Genomic DNA, 14,953 nt, shown 5'->3' with positions numbered 1-14,953 from the left:
TTGTACTTTCCTATGAATATAGTTTGCTAGAACTGACTGCTGGGTCATTAATTTGGCATCTCCACTATATTACAATTTTACATGAGGATTTTTGCATATAAATATGACAAATAAAAGCCTACTTGTTCTAGTGCAGCAAATCACGCTTATGGTGAAGTATTGAGGTTGAACAATTTTGATTCATTATAAACATAATTTGATCCTTATATTCAATGATTTCATATGTTTTAAGCTACAGGGTCTGGGAATGAAGATCACTTCACTCAAAGCATGAATTCATTATAAGCATGTTCGCTATAAACAAGTTTTACTGTAGATATGAAATGTTTGATGATTTTGCCTAATACATGTATGTTATACATTTATTGCATGATAGTGAGGGAAATATGAAGATTTATTCACCCAAGAAAAATCATATTCCTTGAGGGCAACGACCGAGGGGAATATGATTTTTCTTGGGTGAATAAATCTTCATATATATCTCCTGAACATTCATGCAATAAATTGTTTATTATACCGAAACAAAGCAAGACCACAAAATTGCATTTGAAATTGGAGTCCGCTCAACTATAGTCCTACATTGTCTAAGTATGTAGCTGTGATCACCCCAACAGTAACACCGTGCCATCAATGTATTAGAAGGTATAAACAGCGAAATACAGTGTACGTGATATGATAACCAGTTTTTGTTTTTCCATTCTCCTTGAATGTTGATTTACTTGCTTGTTTTTGTATCAACCAAAACCAGGCGATTTAACTGTGTATCAGAGACCCGCATAGTTTGTGCCTTACGAACTATAGAAGTAGAATGACTCGGACTTGTTGTCACGTCACAGTACATTTCGTCATTTTTGACACTGAATTTGTGGAAAATGTACGAGGCTGCCCAAGGGATGAAATATGATAGGGGGATATGATGTCCAAGAGGGAGATATGAAGTTTTGTCATTCCTGGCACGTGACTGTCTAAACCAATCAGATTGCGCGTTGCATAGAATTCTCATACTGAGGTATAATAAATTCCTTTATAAACCCTTCTTGTGGCACCATCTAATAGCCATCATCATAACCCCCAGTCTGGTCGAGACCGGGTTCCATTGATGTATCTTAGTGGCCCAATAGGAGTCATGAAACTGCATGATTACAGAAAGAATAGGATCAGGCTAATTGTAAGCTCTCTCTCTTCATAAAGTGTTGTCTTCACTGGGAAATGTACCGGTAATTGTACACGCCGTATGTGAACTTCATCAATGATCTTATTTCAGTGCTGCATATAGCCGAGTTCTTCCACAAATTGTACATTGCTACTTTATCACTATTATCGTTGTATATATATCATGATATGTATAGGCCTATTAGTCAGGTTATTCTGAAGGTCAGTCAGAAATTGGCAAGGTCCTGTTATATTTGTGTTAATTGGTCCAATAATAGCACTGAATTAGTCAGCTTGACAAATTTAAATAAATTCTTCAGGAATCCGACAATGAAAATGAAAGTGGTTTCCAAATTTATTAACCTGCAAATTTTTGGTATACCAATCCGAATGAGATTTTGTCACATTATTAAAGGGGAGACAACTAGTATTAATATAGCACCATGTTCAATTTGAAATAGTTTAAAGGAGAAGTCCCTGAAGAAAGGGAGAGTTTATGATTTGTTGTTTTAATGTTTATTTGGCCATCTGATTTTCCTTTTGATCCTGCAGAGAAGACCAAACATCTTGTAAATATTTTTGAAGACATTCAAATGACTGTATTAGTCAAATCATAATTGTAAAAAAAATTTTTTGTATTGAACTGTTATGTTTAAAAAATGTGCTAATTTTTTAAAGGAAGATTTTACACAATTCTTGTCATTCCAGACCAAGGTAACAAAGAGGAAACATTTAAAAAATGCCATCATGCTATTCCACTACTGAAAAATTTGAATTACTTCCCCTTAGAAGGAAATATGACCCTTCAGTCGACTTAATAAGCAGAATTCCCTTCACTTTTGTGAATGGGTTTACACAGATAAATCAGTTGTTCTGAAAGGAAATGTTTTCCTTGTGAAAACAGAATACTGATGGGTTTACTAACAAATTAAAATCTTAAAAGGTTTAATTTACTATTCAACCTTAACTCCTTCGATAAATCAATCTATATACTCTTTGAAATTTGATAGGTTTGAAAAATGATTAGTGTACTGTACATTTTGCTTGATACCAAATAAGGTGAAAATCCTAATTAAACGCACACTGACTAAATAAGGATGCAATTACCAGGCTCAGAACTGCAGACTATATAATTACTAGCTTACACTAAAACTGATTGATGGAATAATAAGGATGGGTTTGCACTAATAATATACTGTGAGCATGAATAGAAGAAGAAAAACGAGGGGAAAAGGAAAACAAATCCTTATATATTGGTAATATTTTGCTTACTTCCAACAAAGAAAATAATCTTATTGAATTTGCCTGCAACTTTGATGTATGAGCCATGCAGAGCACATCTTGCAAATTGAATCAGATGACATCAAGCTGCCTCAAATTCCATTTTTATTAACTGCTTGTCTCCCAAGCTCTAAAAGTTGGAATGATTCACCATGAAAATTATTGTCATCCTCTCTCAAATGCATTCATAGAGAACTAATCACAGGTTTATAATGGCAACTAAGATTAAGCTTCCACAGTGAAGTGGCAGCCATCAGGGTCATCTCAGCTGCTCTCTGCTCCATAATTACCAGTTTGTTCCTGTGGACAGGGCATTGGAGATCATTAGCCTTGAACTCTTCATCTAAGGAATTATGGGCAGTATGTCTCATTTCAAAATTTTGTACTTAGTGGGTGCTGGAGTCCATTGTATATTTGAGGTATATCTGCATGACTATCGAGATTTTAAACATTTTAACACACAGCAGATTGATAGAGAGTCATTCAATGTTAAAGTGGTATTATAAACTACATGTATTTTATGTAATTTCAGTTCTATTTGTAGAATTTTAAAAATGGAGTATTGAGACACAGAGTCCCAAATTCCATTTCTGTACACACCAGTATAATACTACGTGCACAGGATTGCTACCATTTCTAAGTATGTCATTTCTGTATAATTTCCAAATAGCATGGAAATTTCACAAAACGTGCAGCTGTCTTTCTGATCCTACATGACAAAGATTTCAAAGGAATTTTCCAATAAAACTTCATCAAATCCTCCAATTGTGGTCCCCTCCTTGGTCCTAGAGATTATTTGAATCTACAATACATGTACATCAGTGGACACCTGCACATTCATTTGACAAACTGTACATTGTGGTTCTTAAATGTCTTGATGTCTAGGGTATAAAAGTATTGAATAACTTGATAATATGATTTTTAATTAGAAGAGGTGTTGTTATGAAATATTCTAAGGGCACTAAACTTTCTAAATATCAAATTATTATTGTTTTTCTATTCTCACCTTATTATTCAATTCCCAACTCAATCTATGCATGTGCATATTTGTTTGGTGCAGAAGAAATGATTTCTCTTTTGGAAAAACGATTCGATAAACTTGACCTTACATGAGGTTTGAAACTCTATTCTTTTAACAAATACACTGCATCACAAATTCTAAAAAAAAAAAATAAAAAAAAAGAGCATACTTTTCATGCATTCAATAGGAAATGGCTATCATTACAATTTCTAAAATCAGCAAAGACAAAAACATTGGAAAATGTAAATATTTAGTAATACTCATAGCTTTAAAATACCACTACAGAAAACTATGAGTATTACTGAATATTCATATTTCAAATTGGCTATGTAGTCATGATAGCTCAGTGGTAGAATGTTCATAATAAGAGATCGATCATGAATTTGAGCCCCACTCTTGCCATGGCCACATCAAACTTAAGATGTAAACATAAGTAGCAATTGTTCCTACACCAAATGCATGGCATCTAGAAGTGATAATCATGGGTCTTTCAGATACAACCTCAAAAACAGAGGTCCGGTGTCGTGGCAGGCATTGGCCACATTAAAGAACCCACACTGCTTCAGCCCAGAGTGCTAAACATAGGTCTAAATTTATGGTATTTCATCTACAGCTGGTGACATCTCAATATGAGTGAAAAATTCTCAATGGGATTGTAAAAAGACCATAATATGAAATGAAACATTTTGCCAAAAGAAATCTATATAGAAAATAAGAAAGCTCAACTATAAATAGTTCAGAAGATATTGAATAGGTTATAAGTTTTCTGAAACAATAGGTCAAACTCTGAGGCCAACGTTACAAGGTTAAAAACTTTGGTGCCAAATAAAAAAGACCTTGTCACATGGAATGCATATATGAACAAGATGTGTTTGTGAAACACAAATGCCCCCGATAATGGCCAATTCCGAAGATGGCCAAGGTCATAAGGGCAAATATCTTGGTACCAGTAGAAAGATCTTGTCAAAAGAAATGCTCATGTACAATATGAAAGCTCTAATATTTACCATTTAGAAGTTATGACCAATGTAAAAAAAAAAATTAAAGTAGGTCAAATGTCAAGGTCAAAAGGTTCAATACCAACGGAAAGATCTTGTAACAAGGAATACTCATGTGAAATATCAAAGCTCTATCTCTTACTGTTCAAATGTTATTAGCAAGGTTAAAGTTTTCAAAAAGTAGGTCAAATGTCAAGGTCACGGGGTCAAAAATGTTGGTACCCACAGAAAGGTCTTGTCACAAGGAATACTCATGTGAAATATCAAAGTTCTATCACTTATTGTTCAAAAGTTATTAGCAAGGTTAAAGTTTTCAAAAAGTAGGTCAAACTCCAAGGTCACGGGGTCAAAAATGTTGGTACCCACGGAAAGGTCTTGTCACAAGGAATACTCATGTGAAATATCAAAGCTCTATCTCTTACTGTTCAAAGGTTATTAGCAAGGTTAAAGTTTTCAAAAAGTAGGTCAAACTCCAAGGTCACGGGGTCAAAAATGTTGGTACCCACGGAAAGGTCTTGTCACAAGGAATACTCATGTGAAATATCAAAGCTCTATCACTTACTGTTCAAAAGTTATTAGCAAGGTTAAAGTTTCAGACAGAATGACAGAATTACAAAATGACAGACAGGACAAAAACAATATCCCCCCCCCCCCCCCATCTTCGATCTCGGGGGCATAAAAATGAGAGACCTATCACTCACCACACAAAATTTATGAGCAAGGTTGAAAGTTTTGGATAAACAGACAGGACAAAAAACTTGAATCCACACAATTTGGGAACATTTGCATTTCAATATTATTTAGTGTGGTTCTGCTAACTCTTGAAAAGAATTTGGTTTAATTAATTTCCTGTATATTATAATACAAAGCTTTGATCTCCTATATTGTGGCCCCACCTAAACCTAGGGGCCCCTGATTTGAACAAACTTGAATTTCAACTACCTGTAGACATGGTAGATGCTTGCAAATGGCCCTGCTGTTGCTGAAATGATGTTTCCCCTATAAATTCTACTTTGATCCCCTATTGTGGCCCCAGCCTATCTCCAAGGGTCATGATTTAAATAAACTTGAATCTGTACTATCTGGGTATGCTTGTATATCACATGACTAATCATGGCCCTTCTGTTTTTAAGAATTAAATTAAGAAGATTTTTTCCTATATCTGCATTACTTTGATCCCCTTTTGTGGCCATATTCTAACCCCTACCAGGGGCCATGATTTGAACAAACCTGAATTTATTTTAGGTCAGGAAGCTACTTTTCTGGCCCAATGGTTCTTGATAAGATTTTTAAATGACCCCACCCTATTTTTGCCTTTCCTTGATTATCTCCACTTTGATGGGAGCATGGTCCTTCATATTGACAAATTTAAATCAATTTACCCTAGGATGACTTAATTGTGTCAAGCTTGGTGGCTCTTGATAAGATTTTTAAAACATGCAACAAAATGTTCACGAATTCTTAATTATCTCCACTTCAAAAAGGATGTACATGGCACTGCATTTGAACAAACTTGATTTCTCTTTACCCAAGTATGCTTTGTGCAAGTTTGGTTGAAATTAGCCCTTGCTTCTGGAGAAGTTTACTGATGGATGCTGGACAAAAGGTGACCAGAAAAGCTTTTACCAAGCTATCTTTGAAAGTATGGAATAAATACTTAATTTGTATTATGGAAGGTATAAAAATAAAGGAAGCATTTGGCAATTTGCATAATTGGTAAAGTCTCCATAAAATTAAACTAGACAATTATTCCTCACATTCATATTTGTGAAACAACATATTTTTATTAGCATTACACAATTATTGACATTCTTTAGGTCAATATATGGTCAAGGCGTTTATGCCAAGTTGACAGGTAACTTGTATATAACAAAGCTTATAAAGAAATCAAAAACCAAAAAAAAGTTTAGTACTGAAATTTTATTTAGATAAGACATTGAAGCTGGGGATGCAGGTTTTGAAGGGGAAGGATTTGGAAAGGGTATTCCCTCCTAACATTGAGAAAATGTCAATTTCAAAATCTTAAGAGATATCATTAATCATTTGGGGCATCTTAAATGTATATTCCTTAGAAAACTGACCAAATTAATGAATAAATCTCAGATCAACTCACAAAGGAGAACTTCAATTTGATACACACGCAATGCACTTAATGTATGACATCGAAGTCATTCATCAATATTTTTATATCGTTATTGATTTACAGAGATGCTTGTCAATGAAGATTATTAAATCTCAGTTATTAAACACTTTATGTATATCATACATACATCAATCAATTCAAGAACTATTAAATGTCTTATTTTCATCAACATATTGTAAGCATGATACAATGTTCAGCCAATGTATTGACATCAACACAAACACAATATGTTGTAACTTTAAGCTCATATGAAAAGTTAACATCTACCATCAAGGATTTTGCTTGCAGCATTGCTTTTTATTTCTTGCATGATATTTAATGAATATCAGTGAATAATATGTAGCTGAGGGGGCTCAGTTCGGAGTCATGGTATGCTAATTAATACTACGAATCAATTTTACCTGTGACAGTAATAGTTCAAGAAAAGTCGAAAGATATATTCCAAATTGCTTGAGTATACATGTATATCCATACCTTATTCCAAAGCAGATTTTCAGAGAAGAAATTTAACTTTCAGTATTTACATGCCTTTAATAAAAACTATTATTTTCATCTTTTTAATAAATACAATGTATAGATAAGCAAACCATAGGATTTTTCATACTTCACTATTTTAAGAAAAACATTCTTTGAGTTACAATTCCACAATATATAGTGATGAAAATTAAAGGAAACGATTACTCATTTGAATTTTTAATCTATGAATATAACATCATTGCAATACACAGAAGTCAAAGGGGAACAACTAGTAAAGTCAGTCCAGTCAAATCTATTCATAAAGATACTTTAGTAATGGATACACATTACTCAGTTTCCAGGTGCCTCAGCTCCCTTGTGCATATAATTTCCATCTGAAGTTGAAAAAACAATGTAAATTGGTCATCAATACACGAAATGCACCTATAAAAAGATGTTTTTGAAGGCTTCAATTTTTGAGTTATGTATTTCCAATGAATTTTAAAGTAAAGATTTGTAAAAAAAAAAAAAAAAAAAGAAAAAAAAAAATGTAAAGAATAAAGGTGGTTTCATAGGGAAAGTTTTGTAGTAAATATAGGTTTTTAGCAATATTAAACATTTGCAAATAGTTTTACAAAATTCTATAACAAATTTTGGGGGGTATCCTATGTACTTAAGGTAGCTCATTACACTAAAAAATTTATTAAATGGCTCGTTAAAGCACCTCTCATGAAGTATGATTTCACCATCAAAAGAGTGATACAACCTCTCAATTATTTTATATGATTTTTTTGTGATTTATCCTGGAATGATTCAATAATTCAATCGATGCACATAATAATTCAGAATTTAAGATATCATTAATTATTTGAAGATATCTTTAATACTGTTGCAGACAGTATAAAGGGAACTTATACTGCCTCACTAGTGAGCTAGCTTTTCTAGATAAGCAATGGCGAGCATGATCAGTCTTTGGATGGATGACCGCTACAAGTTGCAAAATGGAGGCAGTGCTGGAATTTTGATGTTTGGTGAGCCTGCTTTAGGTAGAGTATGGATGTGGTTTTGTCTGGGGATAACATTTAGTTGTTGTTGGAAATGGCGGATGCCGTTGCTGAAGAGTTTCCAAACATTCAGAGAGAATTAACTCACACTAAGCTTTGGGACGAAACTTCTCTGAGCAGGGGGAAGTGTAGTGGACAGTATAGAGAGAACTTATACTGCCTCACTAGTGAGTTAGCTTTTCTAGTGATGAAGGGCCGTAGCAGTGAGGATTCTTTAACTTGCCAATGCCTGCCGCGACACAGTACATCCGTTTTTAAGATCGTATCTGAAAGACCCGTGATTATCACTTCTGAATGCCACAAGCATTTGGTCAAGGAGCAATCACGACCTATATTAACATCTTTAGGTTTGACACATTCATGGCATGAACAGGACTCAAACTCATGACCTCCCGCTTACGAAGCGAACGGTCTACCATTGACCTCCCGCAGATTGTATAAGACAATACTATACTATACAGGTATTGACACTTTTGAGGACAACACATGTACAAAGCTTTAGCTACATGAGAATTACAATATCCAATGAGACACAGAGGGCAAGGAAGATTTGTACTTCAAGTGTATCTAGAGCATCATAGTGATTGAGGAAATGTCAATACATATGTAATCCTTTTATCATATGATTGAATTATTATGATATGATTGAATAACATTGAAAATGTCTCCTAGAACCAACAAAACACTACCTGGTCTGCCACAGTGCAAGACATAGACAAAATTAGAGATGCAGTTTTTGTTTACAATATGATTGAATAATTAAAAACATGGGAATCGACCACTAGAGTCTTAAGCTACGTACCTAAATATACTTAATTTGCCATCATTAGATCAGAATCAATACTACATATAATTCAACAATTGTTACGTATGTATTCCAGTTCGCTGAACTTCACCCTTTCCTTACATTGCTAAAATGCTAGAAATTGCTGAGAGAATAGACACTAGACACAAGTGACAAGACTTTTCATTGTAACTTCTGATCCTCTCACAAGAAGATTGAAACTTTATAGTTATCTTCGTGGATTAGCCTATACTGTCGGCTACCGTTAATGAAAATGTGATCTGGAACTCGGCCAAAGACTGTAATGTTACATTAGATATCCTGATCAGGCTACATTGCATTAATTCAAGTCAAATTACAATGACTAGTAACTAAGATACGTGGCGCGATAAAGGAATCTGCATTCCTCCTGATTTGAAACATAGATTTAGCATACTTACAGTAATCTCGCCGATATTCAACTTTATAATATTCAATTACATCACACAATCTGAAAAACGGTCAGCACCAATCATCATCATGTCATCATGAACATGTGAGAAAAGTAAAAGTGAAAGTACGAAGCATCGGGTAAACCTAGGTTGCCGTATGGTTGAATGTCGTTGTGTATAATCGGTGCACGCGTTTTCATTTCTCAGCGAGACTAACGTGACCAATCAATAAATCTGACACAGCACTATCGTGGAGATGTGGAGTCACAAAACCTTGACTTTGTGCGGACATAATAATTAATCAATTAAACATGCACATGGCGTATGGTATCAAGAAAGGGGAAAATGTGTGGTAGAGCATCTTTACCTGTCTGGAATAATAAAATGTTTAATTCATATCACTATATGTGTTCAGTGTTTTTAATTTTACGATAAATAATATCAGCTTAATAGTGCAATAAATACACACACAGGTTTCCATAGTTGGTATTAAACAACTTTTAACATTTGAATATTTCCCTTATGGCCAGCTATAGTTTATGTTGGTTACGAATTGTTTTTCATGGTTCATCGGTTAGTTTCTTAATTACTGATCACATGACGGTTCTTGGTCAGTGTAAGATTCAGTTTGAATTTAGAAATTGAATTGGGCAGTTGTGTTGTACTTCAGTTAAAAACTTTGGACATTTGGACTACAGACTACAATCTCTAATCAGGTCAGTTACTAATTATATAAAGGATTGCATGCATAGAGTGAGTGAGAGTGAGAGTAAGAGTAGTATGGTTATTTTATTTTTATTGATTTTATAATGAGTATATTGCTTCAGAAATCTGAGTAATATATATGTTTGTATTGATTGATATACACCAGACCGATATGTTACTAGATCCATTCGGATTTTAATACCATATATTTGGTAAGAGTGTGTTATATATTGTTTAGGTGGTGTTTGGTATGTCTGCCTTGCCATTATATGTTCTGGACAGGTTCTTAGTTTTAAATGTAGTATATTAAGTAAACTTTTATTAATTATGATTTTTATGTTTAATGATGTGATCTGATGAAGGAAAGACAATTCTATTTATGTGATTAATGGAACTTTTAAAATATCGAATAATTTCTTTGTCATGTATGTCCGTGTTTTTATGTCATGTGTCATATGTAATGTGTGCATGTTTAATGTTTGTTATTACTTGTTGTAGAATCTGTTGGATGATTTTTTGGATAACATTTAGATGATCTTTGGATGGTGTTATTCTGATTGATTGTGATAAAAATAAACCTTGTGACAGGTATGCTTGTCTGAGTTATCACCCGGTAACATATATGGATGCCCCCCCCCCCCCCCCTTCAAATGAATTAGTACTGTTTGAATAATCTAAGACACAATTGTTGTAACGAGTTAGCTCAATTATCACTTGACATTACGTCTTAGACTGCCGTGGTTTACAGTGTATAATGTACCAAAGCAGCTGTGAAGTGACAATTTCAGTAAACTCTAGAAATAAAATAACCTTGACCTGCAGTAATCAACTTGAGTGACTATGGGGTACAAATTTGTTGCTGTTATCTGCACCATTTCTGTAAAGTAATAATCCATGCCCGGTAAAGATATATGAGCTAGACTATATTAGGTAATACACTTCATGCATTGCCTTGATTACCATGCGTAACCCCGTTCTCTACCCTGAGTTTCATGTGCTACGAGCACTAACACGCCCTCTGAGAAAATGGAGTAACCCTTGTCCGAACGCCTCCATGGATCATATGCAAGGTCGATTTATATAAAGGATTATCAAAGTTCATTGAACACATAGCCTTCTTTTCTTTTTCTTCAAAAGCTTGGTTTTAAAGGGTGGGTGTAATGTCCTGATAAGTGTAGAATGTTCTGATTGACCTCATGGGATATGAAGTAATACTAATAAGGATATAAACTTTGCATTGAAATAATATTTTTTATGATGTTAGAAAAGAAAAAAACTGACAAGAATTTATTTCAACACCCATTTAATCGCATTTACAAAAAGCGAAGAGTGTAATGTCCTGATAATTAGTGTAATGTCCTGATAATTAGTGCAATGTCCTGATAATTAGTGCAATGTCCTGATAATTAGTGCAATGTCCTGATAATTAGTGCAATGTCCTGATGAAGTATTTTACCAATCTGATCTGTAATGTTAAAGGACACAACGCATGTTTCTAAACTTTTTCATTATTTCAGCAACATTAATTCTTTCCATGCCTAAAACTACTTTAAATGTGTTTTTAATGAAATATTTTGCGTAGTTTTCCAGTTTGAAAGCGATAAAATTCAAATCTTGCTATATGCATATTTACTGTCGCTATTTTACGCGCCATGGTGTGTTAATCGACAACAACAAAAAATACCAACAACCCCCCCCCCCCCCCCCCAAACAATTATTACGTTAACGGCTTGTAAATAATATTGCATTAAGGTGTTTAATTGTACCGTGCTCGGGTGTACTGGTTGTCGGTAGAAAGGATTTAGACTGAGTATTTTTCAATTTTTCGAAGAAAGGTACGAGAAAAAGAGAAAGAAAAAACAACGTGGCTCACTACACCCAGAAATAGTTTCTCATATCAGTACGAATTGATTTAATTATCAAAGATATGGAGATATACATGTACATTAAATGGTGATATACAATAAGTCTATATGCCCAAAAAGGCACAAAATGATAAGTCCTATCGTGATCACCGGGGACAATATATAAGAGGGGGGGGGGGGTATAAAACCTCAGACGCTACATGTATGTAATGTCCTGATGAAGATCGACCTGGTAAAACGTGTCGTATAGCTTTATTACGTTACAGTTAATTTGAATGTTATATGTGAAAAAGTGGTTAGTTCATACCCAGGCCTTATTATTTATAAAGTACTGACAATGATTCTTTTAATTTCAGCAATTTGAAAGGGGTATTTTTGGTATTCAAAAACTTGTTGAATTGAAATTATTGGTTTGTGCTCGCAGTATTTCAGATCATACTTTTCATTTATTATTTCTTAAGTTTATGTTATTTATTTATTCATTCATCCAATTTTGGGCTGTGTCGGGCATTCAAAGTTCAAAAAGAAAAAGAAAAAAAATCAAGATGACATCAGTTTACAGTAATAATGGAAAAGTAGACACTCACGCCCATATATATTATGATATATATGTAAGATGCATGACAATAAAAGATGTACATAATTTACGAATTATACCAGTTATACTTTTTTATCACCGTATGTTCAGTGTGTTTATTATTTCTTCTTTTGAAAATGTAAATCGTTGCAATATTACACAAATCTTGTTTTATATTCAATAATCTTGGTATTCATATGCGAAAATCTTGATTTATATTCGATAATCTTGATATCTATATACGAAAATCTTGATTTCTATTCCTTAATCTTGACATATATATGTGAAAATTTTGATTTATATTCGATAATCTTGTTCAATTCATCAAATATAAATAACAAGATTATCGAATATAAATCAAGAGTTGTATCTTCTCTACAGACATACTGACCGACCACAGGCACTCAACGTTTTAAATATATATCATATTAAACAAGAAACAGTGGTGCACACACCAAAGTTATGGGCCGAACAAATTTCCAAGAGAGTATCATTGTTTCCATAAACTAAAACTGTCTCGTAAACATATTGATTGGACAAGTGTCCAAATTCGACCCATTAACATACAAAATGAACAGTAATCTGTTACTCCTTAAATATCTGTGAACTACGTGTATGTCCAGTAGGCAAAGGTTCTCCAGTGGACTTTTTTTAAGAGCAGTCTGAACCTTAACCTTAAACCATTGTGACCTCAGAATAATGTGTTTATATGCTGCTTTACGTCTCATTCTCGAATTTTTCACTCTTATAGAGACGTCACCTTCGGGCGAATTGAGCAGTGAGGGTTCTTTATCGTGCTAACGCCTATCGTGACACAGGACCATGGCTTACAAGCCTCATCTGAATGACCTCAAAATAATAGATATGGGTTATTCTGCTCCTTGGATGTTATAAGTTTGATGAATATTTACAATCTTCATTATTGGAAAATATTGAGCTTTTATCACTTGAATATATTAAGCAAACATTTTCTAATGTGCAAAATAATTCAACCAATGACTGTTGCATGAATACTGCATTAATTTAATTTCACACTTTCCATATTAAAACTGTGACATTTAATTTGGGTTATCCAAATATCATAACCTTTCGCTATGAAATAAATCAGATTTATTCAAGATTGAAAATTTTATTGGCACAACCTGTGACAATATTTAACAAAATAGTATAATGCAATAATCAAAACATTCTTTAGCACCCTTGGAATTATGCATTTTTCAAAACAAAACAAAAAAAGATATCAAATGTGGACTTCAAAGGTTAATGAACAAACAATTAAGGACACTAGATACACTGATGAAAATTTATTTCTAGACATTGAAAAATTATTTCATATAAAGGTGTAAATACTGAGCCATCTATTTCATCTTCATTGTAGGAAAGCAGCTATTTACTCTGAGGAAAATTTTTCAAAATAGCATACGCCATAGCATTGGACTATTGCTGAACGCAAATCAGGGTTGTTTATTTAAATGGGAAAAATACATGCAAATAAAGTGTAACATTACTTAGCATAATGTTAGAAATGTTTGAATTTAATATATCAAGTAATATTTAGAGAAATCAATAAATTAGATGAGAGCAGATCAGTTTAACTGCATAAAAATAACATGAAATGACAACTTTTTAGTGTGCAGTATATAGAGGGTCCTTAAGTGTTAGTACTTCTAAATATGATGACTAGTGAAAAAATGGAATGGACTGGTTGTAATGACTAGAATAAAAAACATCATATTTCAAAAGCAATACTGAACAAAAATAAGACTGTAATACTGACAATAAATATTATACCCATTGCTATAAAAGTTATTGTTTTATCATGATGTAAAATAATTTAAAAGCAAAACAGAACATTGATGACATTAGGTCTTCATTATATTTGATAGTGCTATTGTACATTGTATTGAAACCTATGTCGCATAATAATACAAAAAAATACATGCGTCTACAGTAAGTGCAAATCCTACATTCTTGTACTTCTAATACTTCCTTAGTAATAATGAATTCAAACAAATCTAAAAAGTTCTTTAAAAAAAAATTAGCTACCAAAAAAAGGGCAACATCTACATTGTAGGTGAACTGAAGGTGTGTGACTGCATCCATCTTGCAACATTTAACAATCACTAATATCGTAAAAAGTGTTACGTGCCGAAACTTGGGATTTAAACTTGATTGGCAACTTCCCTAATAGTACACTTAAGCAAGCTGCCTTTGATTCAATAGTAAATGTGTCCATCATGATTTCCTTCAAAGTATCTTTAAAGATGGTTGCTTTTTCATCTCTTTTCGATTCTGTTGAAAACAGAAAAGTTACTCGGATGTTTTTCGCCACCTCTATAAATAGGTCAGCAGATAAGCGCACGTGACCTGTGTGTTACACAAAAAAACCCAACAAAAACAAAAAAACAAAAAACAAAACAAAAACAAATGTTTAAAAAACACCACCGAATTACTTTACATACAAAATGAAAACGTA

At 33.4% G+C, this 14,953-nt stretch overlaps 1 protein-coding gene across 4 annotated transcripts in view; it reads right to left on the bottom strand.

The window, feature by feature from the left end:
• Positions 1 to 9,496, bottom strand: part of LOC125671154 (DNA-directed RNA polymerase III subunit RPC8-like) — a 46,857-nt gene extending 37,361 nt beyond the window's left edge. For 2 of the 4 annotated variants that reach the window (XM_048906656.2, XM_056163252.1), the window contains exon 1: positions 9,340 to 9,487. The gene's annotated coding sequence lies outside the window, so the exon portion shown is untranslated. Of the gene's footprint in view, positions 1 to 3,439; positions 3,587 to 9,339 lie in introns of those variants that run through there. The other 2 variants (XM_048906657.2, XM_056163251.1) reach the window with 2 other exon arrangements.
• Between the last annotated feature and the right edge of the window lie 5,457 nt (positions 9,497 to 14,953).

Source organism: Ostrea edulis, chromosome 4, assembly GCF_947568905.1.
Source record: "Ostrea edulis chromosome 4, xbOstEdul1.1, whole genome shotgun sequence".
NCBI classification, from domain to species: domain Eukaryota; kingdom Metazoa; phylum Mollusca; class Bivalvia; order Ostreida; family Ostreidae; genus Ostrea; species Ostrea edulis.
Note: the sequence above shows the minus strand (reverse complement) of the source record. Positions and strands in the feature narration are given on the sequence as shown.